Below are 17907 nucleotides of genomic sequence, written 5' to 3'. Positions count from 1 at the left end.
TCGGCCAATCTAAAGAGGAGCTGCAAGGCTGGAGGGAGGAAAGTGGATCACCAGAGGCGATTCAAACCATCAATTCCGACAGTGATAATGGGCTACAGAACAGCTCGCTACAGAACAAGATTGATGAACTGTCTGCTCTGAACAATCTACAGGGAGTACAGATTGCTTATCTTCATGGAGAGTGGCTAACAATGGTAATGCCGGAGGCTAATGTAGACCTATGCGGTTTCACATCCATGAGAGCTGATAGGGACACAAGGGCTAGTGGAGAAAGCAGAGGTGGGAGACTCATTGTCTACATAAACCCCGGTCACGTCTCCGTTAACATATTTGCATGCCATCCAGACCTGGAGCTGTTAGTTATTAGTTTGCGGTCATATTATGTTTCTCGAGAGTTCAGTCATGTGATTTGTGTGTGTATTTACATCCCTCATAGGGCTGACGCAAAGGCTGCCTGTGAGAAAATACACACAGTTACAGCAAGACTACAGACCTGGTCGCTTGGATCTCCAACTACCTCACTGAACGGATAATTGGAGGTGAGCTTCCCTCCCTCCAAGACATCTACAGGAAGCGCTGCCTGAGGAAAGCGGGGAGGATCATCAAGGACTCCAGTCACCCCAGCCATAAACTGTTCAGACTGCTTCCATCAGGAAGGAGGTTCTGCAGCATCCGGTCCCGTACCAGCAGACTGAGAGACAGCTTTTTCCATCAGGCCATCAGACTGCTGAACACGTCATAGACACCTCAGCTTCACTACTGGAACTTCAACATTATGCACTCCACACTGTATATAAATGCCACTTGTTTTGCACATATTCAACTCTGTACATTTTATATATTTTATTAGTATTATTATTATTATTTTTTTTTTTTTACTATTTAATTTGTAAAAATGTGTATACACACACACACACACACACACACACACACACACACACACGTAGGAAAATATTTAGTATACACATCCAGAAATGCATACACTATTATATATTGTACATATATTTATTAGTTTCAGGTTGGCCATTCTTGTATTTTGCTCGTTTGTGTTGTTGTGTTTGCACATCTCTGTTGCTTGTGGGGCTCGCACACAAGAATTTCACTCGCATGTGCTGTGCCAGTGTGCCTGCACATGTGATGTGACAATAAAAGTGATTTGATTTGATTTGATTTGATTTGACAGTCAGGCTGAAGGACATCATGTCTGACACTGTGCTCAGCAGCACCGCAGGGAACTGTGCTGTCCCCTCTTTTCTTCACCCTGTACACATATGACTTGCTATAACTCTGAGTCATGTCATATTCATAAGTTTGAGTCTGGTGAGCAACTTCGTTACATGGAGTCACACAAACCACCTGACACTCACCACCTCAAAGACCTGATGTGTTCTTCTGGAACCTGTTGTGTTCTTCTGGAGGTCCAGACCAGGTCTGCTGCAAGTTTAGATAGAGATAGAGGAGGTGGAGGTGGTCAACACGTACAAGTACAAGTACCTCGGGCTGTGGGTGGACAACACACTGGACTGGTCATGCAACACGCAGCACCTGTATTAATAATAAGGAATCTACCCTCTGGATCTATAACTGTATCGAGTAACCTCTGTCTCTCTTCCACAGCATGTCTTTATCCTGTCTTCCTTCTCTCACCCCAACCGGTCGCAGCAGATGGCCGCCCCTCCCTGAGCCTGGTTCTGCCGGAGGTTTCTTCCTGTTAAAAGGGAGTTTTTCCTTCCCACTGTCGCCAAAGTGCTTGCTCATAGGGGGTCATATGATTGTTGGGTTTTTCTCTGTATCTATGAAGCGCCTTGAGGCGACTTTTGTTGTGATTTGGCGCTATATAAATAAAATTGAATTGAAATTGAATACTGTAAAATTAACATTTTTATGTATTAAAATTGCTACTCCCCTTTGTCTAGAATTATAACAGGCTGCAAACACATTAGGAAATTCGAGTGTTTTAAGTTCGTTTAAACCTGTGACAGGCCTGTGAGTTTCTTGTAATAAAACAACATCTGCCTGTAGTTTTTAAAGCTGGTTAAATATCTTTAACCTTTTTCCTCTGGTGCCAGCTCCATTTACATTCCATGTGACAAACCTTAGTGTGCCTATTATTGTGTGTGTACGTCTAATGATATACTCTGGGTGTTTCGTTTAGACGTGTTAGGGTCCCTGGGTCGTTGACCCACTGTTTTGTGTTTTTGGTTCTTTGATTTTGTTATTTCATTATATTCTAGCTTTGCTTTATGGGTTTTAGGATCATTCTTAGTTTAGGTTCTCTGGGTTGGGTTGGTTAGAGTTTTAGTGTTCTGGTTTTCTGTCTGTGTTCCATAGTTGCTGTCTTCCCTGTCTGCTGTATCCCCACATCCAGTCAGTGTCTGTGTCTGCCCTGGTCCCACGTCTCTGTTCCCTCTGTAGTGCCTGCATGTGAGTGTGTGTCTTTGTTCAGTCTGTGTTATGTGCTTCCTTTTTTACTTTGAAGGTCTCTGTCTTATCTCAGTGTGTTCAGTTTACGCTTCTTTGGTCTCGTCAGTTCTGATTTGTCCCAGCTGTGTTTCCCTCCTGTTACTCATTCCCTGATTGCTCCCTCTGTGTATTTAAGCCCTGTGTTTCTCTGTGTCCGTGTCGCGATCTACCATTTATTTTGCTGTGTGTTTTGTCAATCCGCCGGTGTTAGTTTATTTTTGACCTTTTTCCAGTTATGTTATGTTTGAGGTCAGCATTAAAGCTGTTTTGGTTTAAGTTTCTCTCTGGAGTCTGCATCTTGGGTCCTATCCCTGTCCGCACACAGCCGTCACCAAACAAGACGGGTGGAGAGAATGTGGAAACATCACTTGTTTGTAAATAGAAAGAGAAAAAAAATGTGTGGTGAGAGGCTCCATAAGTCTGACTATGTGTGTGTATATTCACTAATATGAACAATCGTGGCTTGCGTGTGTGTCCTCTAAGTCTCTGTGCGCTGTGAGGCTGTTGTAAATGTGCTGCCGTTGAGCGCATGTGTTTGCGTGATTGTGGATTGTGATTGATACGCAGAAATAGAGGGTGTTGTTTGTAGGTGAGTGGGGAAGTAGGTGATTACAGCAGTGAAAGAAAAGAGAAAGAAAAAACCACAAGAACGGTGAGCGACAACAACAAAAAAGAAAAGAAACGGAAACATTCCAATTAAAGCAATGACGGAGGTTGACGGTGTAAAAGTAAAGTAAAGTAAAGTGTGCGTGTTAGTCCCCATGGGGAAATAGTTCCTCTGCATTTAACCCATTCACCCAGTGAAGCAGTGGGCAGCCACCAATGCAGCGCCCGGGGAGCAGTGTGTAGGGACGGTACCTTGCTCAGGGGTACCTCAGGGTAGCCGTTCAGTGGAGTCGAACCCCCGACCTTCCGATCATGGGGCCACCACTCTACCTACTGAGGTGTTATATCGGCTATGACATGATACTGATATTACTAGGTTAAACACATGTTAAATGAGAGAGTGTGAATGAATATGAAAAGAGTGTAGCGGGTTCTTATCTGGAGTGCAGTGAACATAACCACTGAGTGGTGCCGGGGTCGCGGTAGAGCTGTCCATCCACGTAGAGCCGGCCAACTACAACATGGGTCGCTTACCTTTTCCCGTCACTTTCGTCATGTAGCAATTTCAAATATCCAGTGGTCTTGAGGTGTTTCCATTGATGAAGAATGGACCCACTATCGTTGCACCCCATATATCACACCAAACCATCACTTTTGTTGGTCCAACAGTCTTGGAGGGATCCATCCAATGTGGGTTAGTGTCAGACCAATAGCGGTGGTTTTGTTTGTTAACTTCACAATTCACATAAAAGTTTGCCTCATCACTGAACAAAGTCTTCTGCGTGAGCTGAGGGTCCTGTTCCAATTTTTGTTTTGCCCATTCTGCAAATTCTGTGCGCCAATCTCGGTCATCCTCGTTGAGATGCTACAGCAGCTGGAGTTTCTAAGGGTGCCATTTGTGAGTAGCTAATATCCGCCGAAGGGATGTTCGACTAATGCCACTCTCCAGTGACATGCGGCGAGTGCTACACTGTGTGATCTTGCTGAATGAAGCTAGGACAGCCACTGATGTTTCTTCATTAGTGACAGTTTTCTTGAGTCCACATTTTGGCAAATCTAAGACTGAACCAGTTTCACGAAACTTAGCAAGCAGTTTGCTTACTGTAGCATGGGAGATGGGTGGTCTCGTAGGGTGTCTTGCATTGAAATCTGCTGCAATCTCCCAGTTACTGTGTTCACCAGATATCAACACGATTTCAATCCGCTCCTCACGTGTTAACCTCTTCGACATGTCAATGGCTGTGAACAAAGAGAAACTTGTAAATGTGTCATGTGGCCCTCTTCCTATTGAAAAAACAAAAGTTGTATCCAAGATGGCCAACTTCTGATTGGCCACCATGGTCACCACCCATCTTGAGGAGTTTGCCCCCTCACATATACTAATGTGCCACAAACAGGACTTTAATATCACCAACTATTCAAATGTTATTACGGTGTATCCATATAAATGGCCCACCCTGTATAATACTGGAATTATTTTTCTATGAATGTTTGAACATTGAGAGTATTTAAATAAGAGAAAAGTGTTAAATTGTCCATGTCTTTCTGAAAGAAGTGTAGAAACATGTAGTGAGGGGGTTTACAGCCTTAAAACACCTATAATAATTGTAAAATATGAAGTTGGCTACTTTGCCGATTTCACCTATCCCAGGTTATTTTTGGATTGTAACTGCTGCGATAAATGGGGGACCACTGTAAATAAAAAGCATACAATCATCAATATATAAACACGTGGAAAATCAATTTCCAAGAGAACCGGTGGTGGGGGGGTGGTACCCTAACCCCTGGATTAAGTCAAAGTGGAGGTATGAAAGGCAGGCTCCTTTAGTCAGCACTTTATAACCCAGAGTCGTAGTGAAAGACTGTGGGGGTTGAAAATGACATGCCAAGAGTGAGGTGTTCTCGCTGGCTCTAATGAGTCGGGTGGTTGTTGAGCTGATTGGTAGCAGACGTCTGCGAAAATGTCAGAGCACTTTTGCTAATATGGGATGTCTTGATAAAACGAGCAGATATTTGAAGTTTACACAGCTACATCCTTGCCTGAAAATATCTTAAAAGTTTATTTTGTGACCTAGAAACAATAATAAGAGCAATAGGAAAACAAAGTGGTGGCCGCGATAGTTTGAGTCAGCAGAGGTGTGCTATGAATTGTGGGATATGGAGTTTTCCACCAAGCATACACCCTTTCAATTACCGTAACTCCTGAATGGTTCGCACAATCTTAAAAATTGAACTGTATGCTGAAAAGAATTGTTTTCATGAGAAGGATTCGAAACCAGGCCTAATACTTGGCAGAAATACAATAACATAGCAATAACATAGCAGAACTTAGCAGAAATATTGTAACTTAGCAGAAACATGACAACTTCTCAGAAATACAAGAATTTAGAAGAAATGCTACAAGATAACAGAGATACTATATTTAGCCAAAAATACCTAAACATTGCAGAAATACTATGCTTTGGCACAAATACTAGGATTTGGCTCAAATACTATGTTTTGGCACACACACACTATGATTTCACAGAAATATTATAACATAAGTAATACTGATACACACACGTACACAGAGTGTGAAGTGATCAGGGGCTGTTAAGAGTGTGGTCTGTGTGTAGCTATGTCAGTCAAACAGCCTGGACCTGCTCAATTTTAATCCACTAGTCAAAGAGGCTTTGCGCCAAATCAGCTGCACCTGCTTCAGCCAGCCCTTACACAGACACATACACAGAGAGAGGTACTGGTTTTCTGCAGTGTATTTATGACATTCAGGATTCCCCTTAAACAAATGGCCATAATTTCCTAACCATAGCGGCTAGAACCGTCATTCTTAGACTGTTTTGTTCAGAAGAGGTGGGATAATTGTCTAATATTGACCATTTATAAAAAAAATATGAATTATTAAAGGTATAATGTACCATAACTGAGTAGAGGCGAAGCAAAACTGCCTTGACTTGCCCTCAAACAACGTTTTCTAACTCCAAATCTATATAGAGCATCAATATCATTCTTTCACTGTAAGATACAGCAGGCTTTGGTGAACAGTCATTGAAGTTTTCAGGTCTCTGTGGAAATCCATCAAAAAGATATGACGAGAGAACAAAGTGACACATTTCAAGAGTTTGAAATATGAAGAAATTTGAGAGAAGGACGAATTTCCTACCCTCAAACAAACGTAATTCATAGCCAAACGGTAATAGGTGAGAAAAATATTCTTGAATTGTGAGCGTCTAAGCCTCATGTCTTAACTTCGCCTCGTTAAGGAGATATGACGATTTGAAAATGTGTCTCATTATAGAAATCCAGTGGTGATTTTGAACAAACTCTTCATTGAGTTTCTATGGAGAGTTTTCAGACTTTCTGTTGCTCTGAGGAGATTTGATAAAAAATCTGTAACTCCCACAACAATGATCGTGACATTTTCACGTGAGCAGCATAAGTCGCGAAACCAAGACCCCCCTCTTCCCAGTCACCCCCTCCAGCTTGCCCAGGGAAACACCAAGGCATTCCCAGGCCAGCTGAGAGACTGTCATGTGAAGGCTGCATGCCGGGAGCAATGGTGGACCCAAAGTGCACTCTCCAGCAGGCAAAAGTGAATTCCAAAACAGACTTTATTGCTGGAAAGCAAAAGAACAGAAAACTAACTAACCTAGAAAAATAAACTAAGCAAAAAAGGCTGACAGGCAGAACACACAGCATGGTAAGGTGAGACCTCACAGTGCTTAAATACACAGAGGGAGCAATAAAGGATTGGGAGACAGGAGAGAAACACAGCTGGGACAAATCAGGCCTAACGAGACAAGGAAAGCACTGACACGAGACACGGAGCAGAGTTGCTCTGGCTTGTCACTAAATCCCCCGACTGTGGCATAAGTGTTCCTTCACAGATGGGGCTGCCATCTCGATATCCTGTGTGGGAAGTAGTGGTGGCTGGTAATTGAGACAAATTTTCAGGGGGGGTGAAACCAGAGCTGAAGAGGTGAAACAATTATATGTATATTCAATCCAGTTTAGATGCATGGAAACAGTGTTACTTTATGTCGCGGGGTCCTCTTTTAACCCTCTCCCGGACAACAAACACAGGCGTAGTCGGTAAGGTCTTTTAGTGTGGATAATTTATTTAGCCGGCCTCCCCAGTGCACAGAAAATTATTTACAGCAAATAGAATTGACTTAGGTCAGTGTCAACAAAACGTCTGTATACCCGACCCAGCCTGCATGTTACCCTCCTTGTAACAGCTCACTGGACTCTCTCTCCCACCCCGTATGACCTGTCTCTTATATCCCGTAGCCCCTCCCCCTAGACGTAACAATCATTTCTTTATTATTACTTTAATCCTCACTGTCCCCCCTCAGCTTCTTTCCCGCTGTAGTCTCACAACACACATATGTATATACAGACTCTTAGGCCACTTCCAATCAGCCTACAATGTTTCACAAAACATTAAAACAATCCAAACAAAGGATGCAGTTCACGTGACCGTCCAAGCCCACGTGAACCCATTATTTAAACCCCGGAACACCATACCATCGGCTTGCATCATCCCGCATCATTGGAGATCACAGCGCGTCTCCTCGACCGACTTTATTAACAAGGTAAGGGGAAATAAGTTGGCCACCCTCTATGCTGCCCCAAATCCCCCCCCCCCTCACCCCTTTTTATTTATTGGTGTCTGTTAGAACTAATGGTGGCGGTGCGTATATGCGCCCCGATCAGCTATCTGCGGCTGGGGCGATGTAACTCCGTCACACTTTAATTGAAAGGAAGGTTGTTTATGGGAATGCATTACTGCTGTACCATGTGTGAAACAAAAATAAAATAATAATAATAATAATAATATGAGTTCCAAGTTTCATGTTGTGGTGTGGTGGGGAGGATGAAGGACCCAAATGCAGACTTCAGGAAAAGTTAACTCAAAATACATAACTTTATTTGCTGGCATAGAGGTGATACAAACGGAAATAAACTAAACTAGGATTCTGTAACTTAGAGAAGCACACTGGGAAATACACCGTCCTGAATGTGGGCGATCGTGACAACGAGCATAGGAAGACGCAGACACTAAATACAAGAGGGAAACATGCAAAGAGGAAACATCAGGTGGCATTAATTAAACTGACAAGATGGGGAGAGCAAAGCAGAACATGATGCACACCGACAGGAGACTATCAATGTAAAACAGGAAGAACACAGAGACGCAGGCTGACTAGGGGAACAGACAGATGCACCTGAAGACAAGGCTGACCTAACAAGGGAGGAATCACAGAGGCAAAACAAGACTAGAAATACAGAATAAAGTCAGACGTGTAATCATACTGGGCTAAGAAATTTAAAATACACAGAGAACCTAATAAATAAACAAGAGTCAAAGAACCAAAAGACAAGAAAGTCAAAATGCTGGGTCAAAATGACCCAGAACTGTGATACAAGTAAAAGTAAGTATAATTTTTAGGTAATATCATAGCAGAGATGAGTACAGTCCACATACAGCCCACCGCCCTATGCATTGTCAAGAAAACTGTCCTCATAAGTTTATACAAAAAAAAGAATATATCACTAATGTTGTCAAATAATACCTCTGCTCTTTGAAACTAAAATGATAGGCAGTCTTTGCATCTCGAACTGAAGTGTTAAAAGAAACAAAAAAGTCCTTTAAATGAAGGAGATGGACATGTAAATGAGTTTTCTTCTATAAACGCTCAACTTTATGACAGCAGCACTTTAAACAGGGAATGCTGTCATTTATCAAGGCACTGACACAGGAGCTAGTCTGGTCTTGACTGGAGAAACACTGTCTAAAATAGAAAGACAAGGATTACTAAACAGATTTGTTAGTAAATCAACACTGTTTTTTATTTGTTTGTTTGTCTTGTTTTGTTGTCTTTTTTGCCTGTCCCATTTGGTTCAAAGGCATCAGAATTGATGTCTGAAGGCCAAGAAAGATGCCCAATGGATTTACTTTATCAAGTGGATCATCACGGCCTTGCTGTAACCCACCAACCACATCAGTCCCACTCTAAATCTTCTTCCAACATATCCTCCTGAGGCCAAGGCTATTCGTTTATGGCTTACGTAATGGACATTTGCTTTTAGTCTATCTTTTGACTTATTTGAGCTACCCTACTTAATCCTGATGTGCGTGATAGAGGAAATTCTGGCCTTTCCAGTGATATCCAATGAGATATCCAATGTTATATTTGGGGACCCCTTTTAGCTTCAAAGAGATAGGAAACAGCAAAAGTTCAACTGGAAGTTGCATTTTTTTCCCAGTTCCAGGAGCATTTGGGACACAAACCTAACATTTATCAATATTTCCTGAAAACTCTCTAATGCCTGATAAATTCATAACAACATTTAAATTTACATTAATGGATTAGACAGCAGCGGGGAATAGATCTCATCAATGTCGTGTTTGTCTCTCTGAAAGTTGCGTCAAGGCTCTTTATATTGTAAGGTAGGCCCTAAAATAATATAACAGAGGAAATCCCAACAATCGTATAGCCCCCTATGAGGAAGCGCTTTGGAGATAGTGGGAAGGAAAAATTCCCTCTTTGTCAAGGTGGATGAAACAGACTCAGGCACAGACTGAGGCTTTTGGCAAAAAGATTTCAAAAGTTTATTTACAAACTCCACAGTGCATTATATATAAGGTCAAACACACTGTCCCTAAAACTAATAGAAAAGTATGAAGTATAATCAATGAGCTCATGGGCTAATTCTGTAGCTTGAGCAACAATGGGCACAGTTACTTCATATGCCTATAAGTTTTCATTTAGATTCAAAGTTTCATAGCGTTGGTACTCAAAAGCAATAAAAGATGAGTCAATCAAAAAGATATCCTTTATCAGTCCAAACACCGGGAAAGTGCCATCCACATCTGCAATAATCATGGACTTCCCAGCAATGTATTTATTGCCATTTAGAACATACCATTTCACTGAGACAACAGACTGCATGACATCTATTCCAAAATATTCTTTAAATTTTTTCCTAACATATTCATTATTTTTAACAGCTGATACTGGCCCGGATTCCTTTTCTTTCGCAAAAATAGGATGTTCAGTGCCTATTTCATTTTGACAACACTCAAGAAATTGATTGTGGTTTGCAAGGGATTTACAAACATTTTTAAAATTTAACTTAGAAGCCCACTGTTTAAAATAGGAGTGCTTTGCCTCAAAGCGCATGCACATACTCCTTATTAAAGGTCCAAGGGATAAGATTTGACTGGGAAGATGCAACATATAATGTTGCTTAGGTATTATATTGGCTTCGGGAAAAAGTTGCTTGAACTGATACAGGTGTTCTTCAATCATACTTCTCAGTTGCAATACAGTTTGTAAAGAAATAATGGGAGTAAGAACTATTTGAACTATCATAATTAACTTTCTAATAAATACAACATCCTCACTCTCCACACCATACCAAAAAAAAGTAAAATTTTTAAAAGAATTAGCATCTGTCCACAAGACTGTTTCAATTTGTTGTCGTTAGCCGCTAAAGTGCAAAAGCTAATATGACATGGTTTGTCCCGTATTTCAAGAGGAGAGTAAGGAAAATTTTAAATGTCTGAATTAAACTTGTCTAATTCCAATTGTCCTGAGAGAATTAGGTGTTTTAATACAAATTTAACTTCCATTGATGCAACACCTTCAAAAATAACATGCATTATGTCCTGTGGAGTTTGTTTGATCAGGTCAAATGCAGGAACATCAACTAGTCTGCTTCTTCTATTAATTCCATAAGTAGTCTTGAGGGACGCTTTCAATAAATCTGTGCTTGCTTTATCTATTTCAAAACACTGCCTGATATGTTTCTCCAGAGTTCTTTGAACAAACTTCTTCTCCTCAAAAACACTTTGCATATCATCAAAGTTGCATTCACAGTGTCTACATTTGCTATAAGCCAGTCCCTTCTTTAAAGCCAGCAATCTCATGCTGGGCTAGCGTGTCTCCGCAAATGGCTATAACAGCACCAAACAATTCAATTTCACCATTTGACATTTTAATCCTTACACCATTGTAAAGCAGTGATAGATCTTGAAGTATTCTTTTCAGTACAACATCAATACCCCACTGAGAAATGTCATTTGCTTTAGCAATAGCAAGAAGTCGTATTGCAGCTAACTTTGACCTAAATTTTGGATCAATATTTCCTAAAGTATAATAAAACATGACCAATTTGTTTGCAGAAGCATGGGACCCTAAGGGGTTACATATTTCAATTTCATCTGTGTACAGTATTAATTGCAATGCATTTGGCCTCTGAGAAAACAAGGGGTGAGATGTAAAGAGGGACCCGTCTCTAAAATCATAGAAGAATCCCTCTCTGCTTCTTTGTGGTGCAGTGTTCAACATGGTAAAGATTCTCTCATTAGTCATTAACTGCTTTAGACTTTCAATTAATGGTACATAGTAAAAACTTTTGTTCCTTATGGACATGACCCTTGAAAGACCTTGCTCTACCCAACATATCTTCTGGGATACAACTACTTCCTCCGCGTTGACTGGACAGAACATTTCCCCTATGGCTCTACTCTGTCCATATGCAATGGTGGAGAAAGGATCCATGAATTTATCAAATGTAGCCAAAGCCTCATCTTGAAGCTGAGTGGTTCCCTCGGCATTATCTTCAAACACTGTCTTCATTCTTTCCTTGAGCGTATCCAAAAGAACAGCCTAATACTGTTGCACTCCTGAGATGATATGTTTGACCGTTCTCTGTGAAAACATTTGAAACAAAAGTAACTTATTCTGCATTTATATATAAAAAAAATTCTGAATTCCATTATGAATAAGTAAGACATTGATTGCCTTATGTAATGTATTGATCCATTAAGACTATAACATACCTGTGATAAGTGGCACTGTTCTTGAACACTGATAGCAAAAGCTGCAGCAGATCTGGTAATATCGTGTCTGGTAAAGGATGTTGTAGCAACAGCTTCTTCCTTTAGAGCAGAAAAACAAAGTTACTCCAAACTCCTGGCCAATTAGAGAAATTCTTACATAACAGGTATAATCAGTTACACCTAATGATTGGTCCATTAAAAAACAAAGTGCATGATAGTGACTAGTGTTACAGTTGTGAATATTCAATATAATATAAGATAATATAATATTCATTCTTTGGAATAAAGAAAAAAGAAATGGAAAAGAAATCAAAAACAAAGAAACAATAAAAAAGGGGTTGTCCATTGTTTTGATGAGGCTTTTTGATGAGGGATTGGATTCATGAGAATGAGATTTTATCTTTTTAAATAATGAATTTTTGTTTGCACTTAGATATTAGTTTCTTTACATGTTTGTTGTATTTATTAAATTATTTATGTATTTTTAAATCACATAATTTAGATTTGCACTTAGAATTTATGTTAGTATTAGTATATGGATATATTTTATTGTATGCATTTATTAATTTATTTAATTTTCAAGAAAATCATTCTTATCCATGTTTTGGCAGTATTTCTGGCCAACAGATTTTTTTACGGTGCTTCCAAATACTCTGTGTCTTACCTGAAACCGTATTCACCACTTATAATTCCTATGAGATACCCAAATTGCTGCCACATTGAACGATTTAAGTGCGCTGAGAGTGTCTTTGATGCAAACTTCACCAGGAGACATGCCAGCGGCAGAGTGTGTGCCTTCTCCGGCTGCAGCATAGCCTGTACTATCTACACTGAACTGCTATTCTGTTTATTTATTTTTTATTTCATCCTGCAGGATGAAATTGTGATTTAAAATCCAACCATAGTGGAAATTGCTTGTAACAGTTTGAAGAACAATATCTAGCGGTATAATATCACGAGATCTCGTTAAATTTCTCTTGATTAAAAATGGAGAAAAGGATTAAAAGTAATATAGGACCAAATACGAGGAGTTAGACATAGCTAAATTTGTCATCAGAAGCCACACTACATTTTATTTAGTTTAACACTTACCGTGATCGGGCTGTCAACAACCTGAGGCTCCTGCACTTCAGGCAAAGATCCACCAGTTGATATTTCCACGGTGCTGGTTGTTGTTGCAGTACTACAGTTGGCAAAGACTGAAACACCTAAATTTTCCGATCCTAAAGAGTGAGATGTTGGGGGGATCCTCCATCCTCTTGGTGGGCTTCCATTCATCAAATACAGAGGGTGCGTCCGTTTAATGTGGCGAAAGAATGAGTTAAAAACTCTGAAATCTTGTTCACAGCCAACTATTCCACAGTAAACCCAAAAATCCTGCCTTCGAACATGAGCTGCATTTATGTGGCTAAGGAGCACCTTCAGAGTTAAAGAAACAAAGATAAAACAGATTATACATCTCCAGAGCGCCATGGTGAACTGTTTTCGCGCTGTAGCAATGCAGCTTTACTTTACCGCTCTCCACTGAAGGCCACAGATGAGAGTGTGGGACCATGGGAAAGGTAGGCGATTTTAAAAATATATTTATCCTTAATTATCCAATTTTTCAGGTTTAAATTACATCAGTTATATTTATTTTTAGGCAATAAGTGTTTAAGACTGAATTTATATTTTTATTTTCTTTTTTTTACTTAAAAAAAATTAAATATAAATAATTTTCTGCATGCGCATTCTCAGTTCCTGTCGAGACGTTACTTTCACGTGGGACAAACTCTTTTCCCCTGCTTTGTTAACCATCAGGACCGTTACGAAGATCAAAATTATTTATCTAAACAAAGCGAACAGTAATTTAAGGTTGGTAAGATTAAGTTGATTTGAAAAATACTATGGTACAACGGTGTTATTAAGATAAAGTCATGTTTTGTGAGGGCTGCTGCTAGTTAGCAACCTAGCTAATGTGTTAACTTTAGCCAAATGATCTTAAGTAAGCTGTAGGATATTTCCAGGTACTGTGAGTGGAGGCTTTGGAACGAACTAGAGAACTGCTGTCACGGCATGGATAAGTTTGACGATGCCATACTGTCTGTGTTGCAGAGTAAGTCTTATTTTTCAGTTATTTTGGTACGTTAGCTAAGCAGCCTTAGCATCTGTTAGCATCATTTCTGAAACTTGGAGCTAGGATTGCACACTACTCTGACCTTTATCCACATTATAGCCTTGAGCTGTCTTTGCCTAAATAGACTTGGAACATCATTCTTGAAGACACCCAAAAATAGTTTTATTGCATTCCCAAATATTTGATAAAATGTTTTAAGTTTGACATTTTATCCTGTTAATATTACTTATTGCTAAAATACATTTATTGACAAAAAAGGACCTCAATATGTAATAAGGCACGCCCAGGAAAAGAGAAATAAATATCACTTTTGAAGTTGTTTTTTTTCTCTTTTACAGCTGCGAATATTGATGAGGAAACTTTGAGAAGCTTTACCCGTGATGACCTAAGGGATCTTTTTCCGAGCCATGAAAATTTCTTCCGTAGAAAGAAGATTTGGGATTTTATCAGCCAAAAGGTAAATGCACATTATACCACTAAGAAGATGATTACGGTCCATATTGTCTAGCATTAATTTGCCTAATTGTGTATTTTTGTTTATATCCCACAACTGTTATAGTTTAAGAGTACTGACCAAGATGCCAACACTTTCCATCGAAGCGAGAGTAACCCCTTAGGCTTTGATGTGTCACAATGTCAGCCTCAAACTTCCACTCCCATTTCCTACACTGCTGACAAAAAAATGAAAATGCCAGACCCACCAGAGTATGTGGTGTATACAAATTCAGAGTTGGACATGGTGCGCAGTCAGTACTTTGCATTGCTCCACAGTGGAAAGGAAAAGGACTGTAGGATGTCAAAGGAGCTCTGTTGCAGACTTGTAAGGAACACAGTCACCAGCATGGTTGCAATCCTCCGTGCTAGTCCCATGAGGAAAGACGTAAGACACCCCTCCAAACTCGAAATGAGAGCAATGTCACAGAAGATTGTTGACTATTACCCCATTTTACGTGATGCTGACACACACATGCCATATGTAAGTCATTCTCTACCCACTACAATATCTAAAATTGAGTGAGATAATAAAAGGATGTACAAATATATATATTTTTTACCACAGCTGACCATCTACACCAAACTGTACAAACGACTCCAAAATATGAAGTCTCCAAGGAAGAGGCAGGGCTCCATGCCACAACGAGGCAGGCCCAGGAAGACTCTTTTCAGCTCAGATGACACAGACAACGGGACTGAAGGTGACCTAAGTGGTGAAGCAAGTGGTTCAAGTAACTATACCATACTTCTTGAGAGCAATGATGACCTCAGCGAGGATAACTCAAATGCAGGTGTGTACTTTGGTCTGCTGTACTAATGACTTTTGGACATCTAAAACTTCAAAGAGACCACCTGCCCTCAGTTTTCTGTTCAGAGTGCATCACAAGATTTATACAGTGTTGAGTATTTTCCTTAACTTTCTAGCTATTCACTGTTATTACATTCTGTTCATCTTCTGTTTTTTTCCTCAGAGAAAGAATCCCAATTGCCGCTACCCTCCACTGTACCAACTACGTCAAACAATACTACGCTGGCTTTACCACTATTATCCAAGTCAGCCTCATGCTCTGCACCCAGGGCTGATATAGGTCCTTCAACTGCACCTCCAGATGATGTTGTTGGTAAGTCCACCATCACCCTTATCTACCTCTCAGTCTGACTGTTCCTCTTACAGCTCTCTCCAAAATATGGTTGCAGCAATGAACCCCGTTCTAAGTGTTTATTCCATAAATCATAGTGGTTTGGCATTAACTCGAGTTGGTGTGTAAAATCAACATATGATAGATCCCTCATTCCAGTTTGCCAGTTAGCCATAGTAAGTATTTTAACACTTTGTGTTGTAATGGGTGTTACTCAGTGCTGATTATTTACACATGTAAATCCTCATGCTGGTCACATCTATCATGCCTTATCACAGTGTTTCTGTCATAGATCAAATTACCTAAAATATTTTTATCCATCAGCTCATAATCACTGTTCACACTGATGTGAACGATATACACAGTAAACAACCTTTACCTTATTTTCACCACAGTTTTATTCACGGGCATCTTAAACTTTCGTTTTAATATTTGATTCTGTTCAAACTAACAATTAACATAAATCCATGATCATTATAAGAAAAGGACACAAAGGGAAATGATCAGGACATATAGGGTCAGTTCATTACTCAAACATATTTAACCTAAACATTAATTCTCATAAATATTATACTTAAAAACAACCATGCAACCTTACTAGAAATGACTGATTAGAAAAATCTGAATTTTGTGAAGTCTAGTTACACCATGTCTTACAATTGCTCTTTGCTTTCTCTAGCAGACCATGACAGCCTGAAGATGCAGGCAAGACATTACAAAACCTTGAGCAACATGTACAGGAAACCCAATGCAAAACCCAACCAAAGTGACGTTGCTCAAATTTTGGACTTGGAGTTTGAGGCCAGACAAGCTTTTATTGACGCAGATGTTACAAGGGAAGAAGACAGGCCTTGAAAAATATTTGAAGCATACCCGTGCTTCAAAGACATACGAAATGTAAGTTAAACTACCTTCAATTAAATTGATTGCTTTCTCTGGATAGGTTTAGTTAGTTCTTGACTAACTGAGCACAACTTTGTCATAGGCGATGGATGAACTGCGTCGCATCATTGGTGGCTCCAACTGCAAATACATAGATCAAATGAAGGGTCGATGGGCAGAGTTTTGTTCGAAGGTGCAGTTCTATGGCATTTGGAAGAAGGTCCTGAAACCTCCTCTCCCCTTGGATGTACGTGGAGGTAAGTGGCCTTTTCATACATTAAATCCATACATCAGATATGTTCGGATTGCTTTGTTGAGATACTTTTCAGTGGATTTTACTGTCACTCTCTTCAATGCACTTCCATCTCTTTTTCCTTCAAAAACTACACCACCAAAGCGGCTGGGAAGTGCCAGTGAGGCTCTCCTTCATGTCCTCAAGGTGCAAACAGCTGCAATACCAGCCACTGTAACTTGTACTCCATTTACTTGAATTGTTATTATTAATATTATTATTTTGCTTTTCCTGCTTAATAAGAGTGGGTTGAAGTTCAATTCAGCAGGGATTAAATTACTCCTTATTCAGGATTTCTTAATTGTTATTCAAAACCTACTCCAGAGAGGCAGCACAGAGCAAAAGCACATTGCAGTTAGGATACAAGTAGAAGCAGTAAAATGATATATTTAAAAAGGCCTTCAAAAACTAGAATATGTAACAAAATTTTCTCAATTTAGTTATTGTACCTTTTTTTTTTGCCTTAGTTTCATGTTTGCTTCTGCCATCAGCCCAAATAAAGGCTTATTTTTTGTTAAAACCTGCAGTTCCTCTCTCAGCATCTGCTTCTGGGTCCTGTACTCACACACATTGGCTTACCCCACTGTGAGAGATGCCTCTCGAGAGGAAGATCTCAATCACCTCATGGACATGTGGAGGTGGATATCTCGCACTTCAGACACACGGACAACAGCGGATGGGATTAAGCCCCATGGAGGCAATTCTTCACGCAGTCTGGCACTGCCTCTCAACTTTGGAGCTGGTCCGCATTCTGGTCCAAGCCAGAGAGACGCTCTCAGCATGGGAGTTATCTGATCACTCCGCAACATCGTGTCTGCCCGCAGAGCTGCATAAGCATGGACTGCTAAGCTGCTGACCCCCGAGTAGACTCCAGAACTGTAACAGATTATGGACTTTTGTGCTGCCGACCTCTGGGTCGATCTCCTGAAATTCAGAGACGTGGACTTTTTGCCTTTGACTTCCAGAATTGTGGGGGGTTTCTTGGACATTTTTGCTCATGTTTTGGCCTGGGGTTCAAGATTCTGTTTTTGGTTTTTCTGGTCCATTCTGTCAGTAACAGTTGTAG

General features: G+C 40.1%; 2 pseudogenes across 1 annotated transcript; one reads left to right on the top strand and one right to left on the bottom strand.

The window, feature by feature from the left end:
- Window positions 1–9824: 9824 nt before the first annotated feature.
- On the bottom strand, window positions 9825–13195 carry LOC147310767 (uncharacterized; annotated as a pseudogene).
- Window positions 13196–13972: 777 nt separating this feature from the next.
- Window positions 13973–17067, top strand: LOC147310766 (uncharacterized; annotated as a pseudogene). The gene is made up of 7 exons (XR_015125460.1): window positions 13973–14012; window positions 14372–14490; window positions 14593–15009; window positions 15094–15319; window positions 16347–16564; window positions 16653–16806; window positions 16879–17067. The product of XR_015125460.1 is annotated as an uncharacterized LOC147310766 (transcript).
- The last annotated feature ends 840 nt before the right edge of the window (window positions 17068–17907 follow it).

This window comes from Aulonocara sp. 'chitande type north' Nkhata Bay, linkage group LG16 (genome assembly GCF_057382095.1).
Source record: "Aulonocara sp. 'chitande type north' Nkhata Bay isolate Kocher_YH1m ecotype deep benthic linkage group LG16, A_spYH_male_GT1.1, whole genome shotgun sequence".
NCBI classification, from domain to species: domain Eukaryota; kingdom Metazoa; phylum Chordata; class Actinopteri; order Cichliformes; family Cichlidae; genus Aulonocara; species Aulonocara sp. 'chitande type north' Nkhata Bay.
This window is presented reverse-complemented; position numbering and strand designations above follow the sequence as displayed.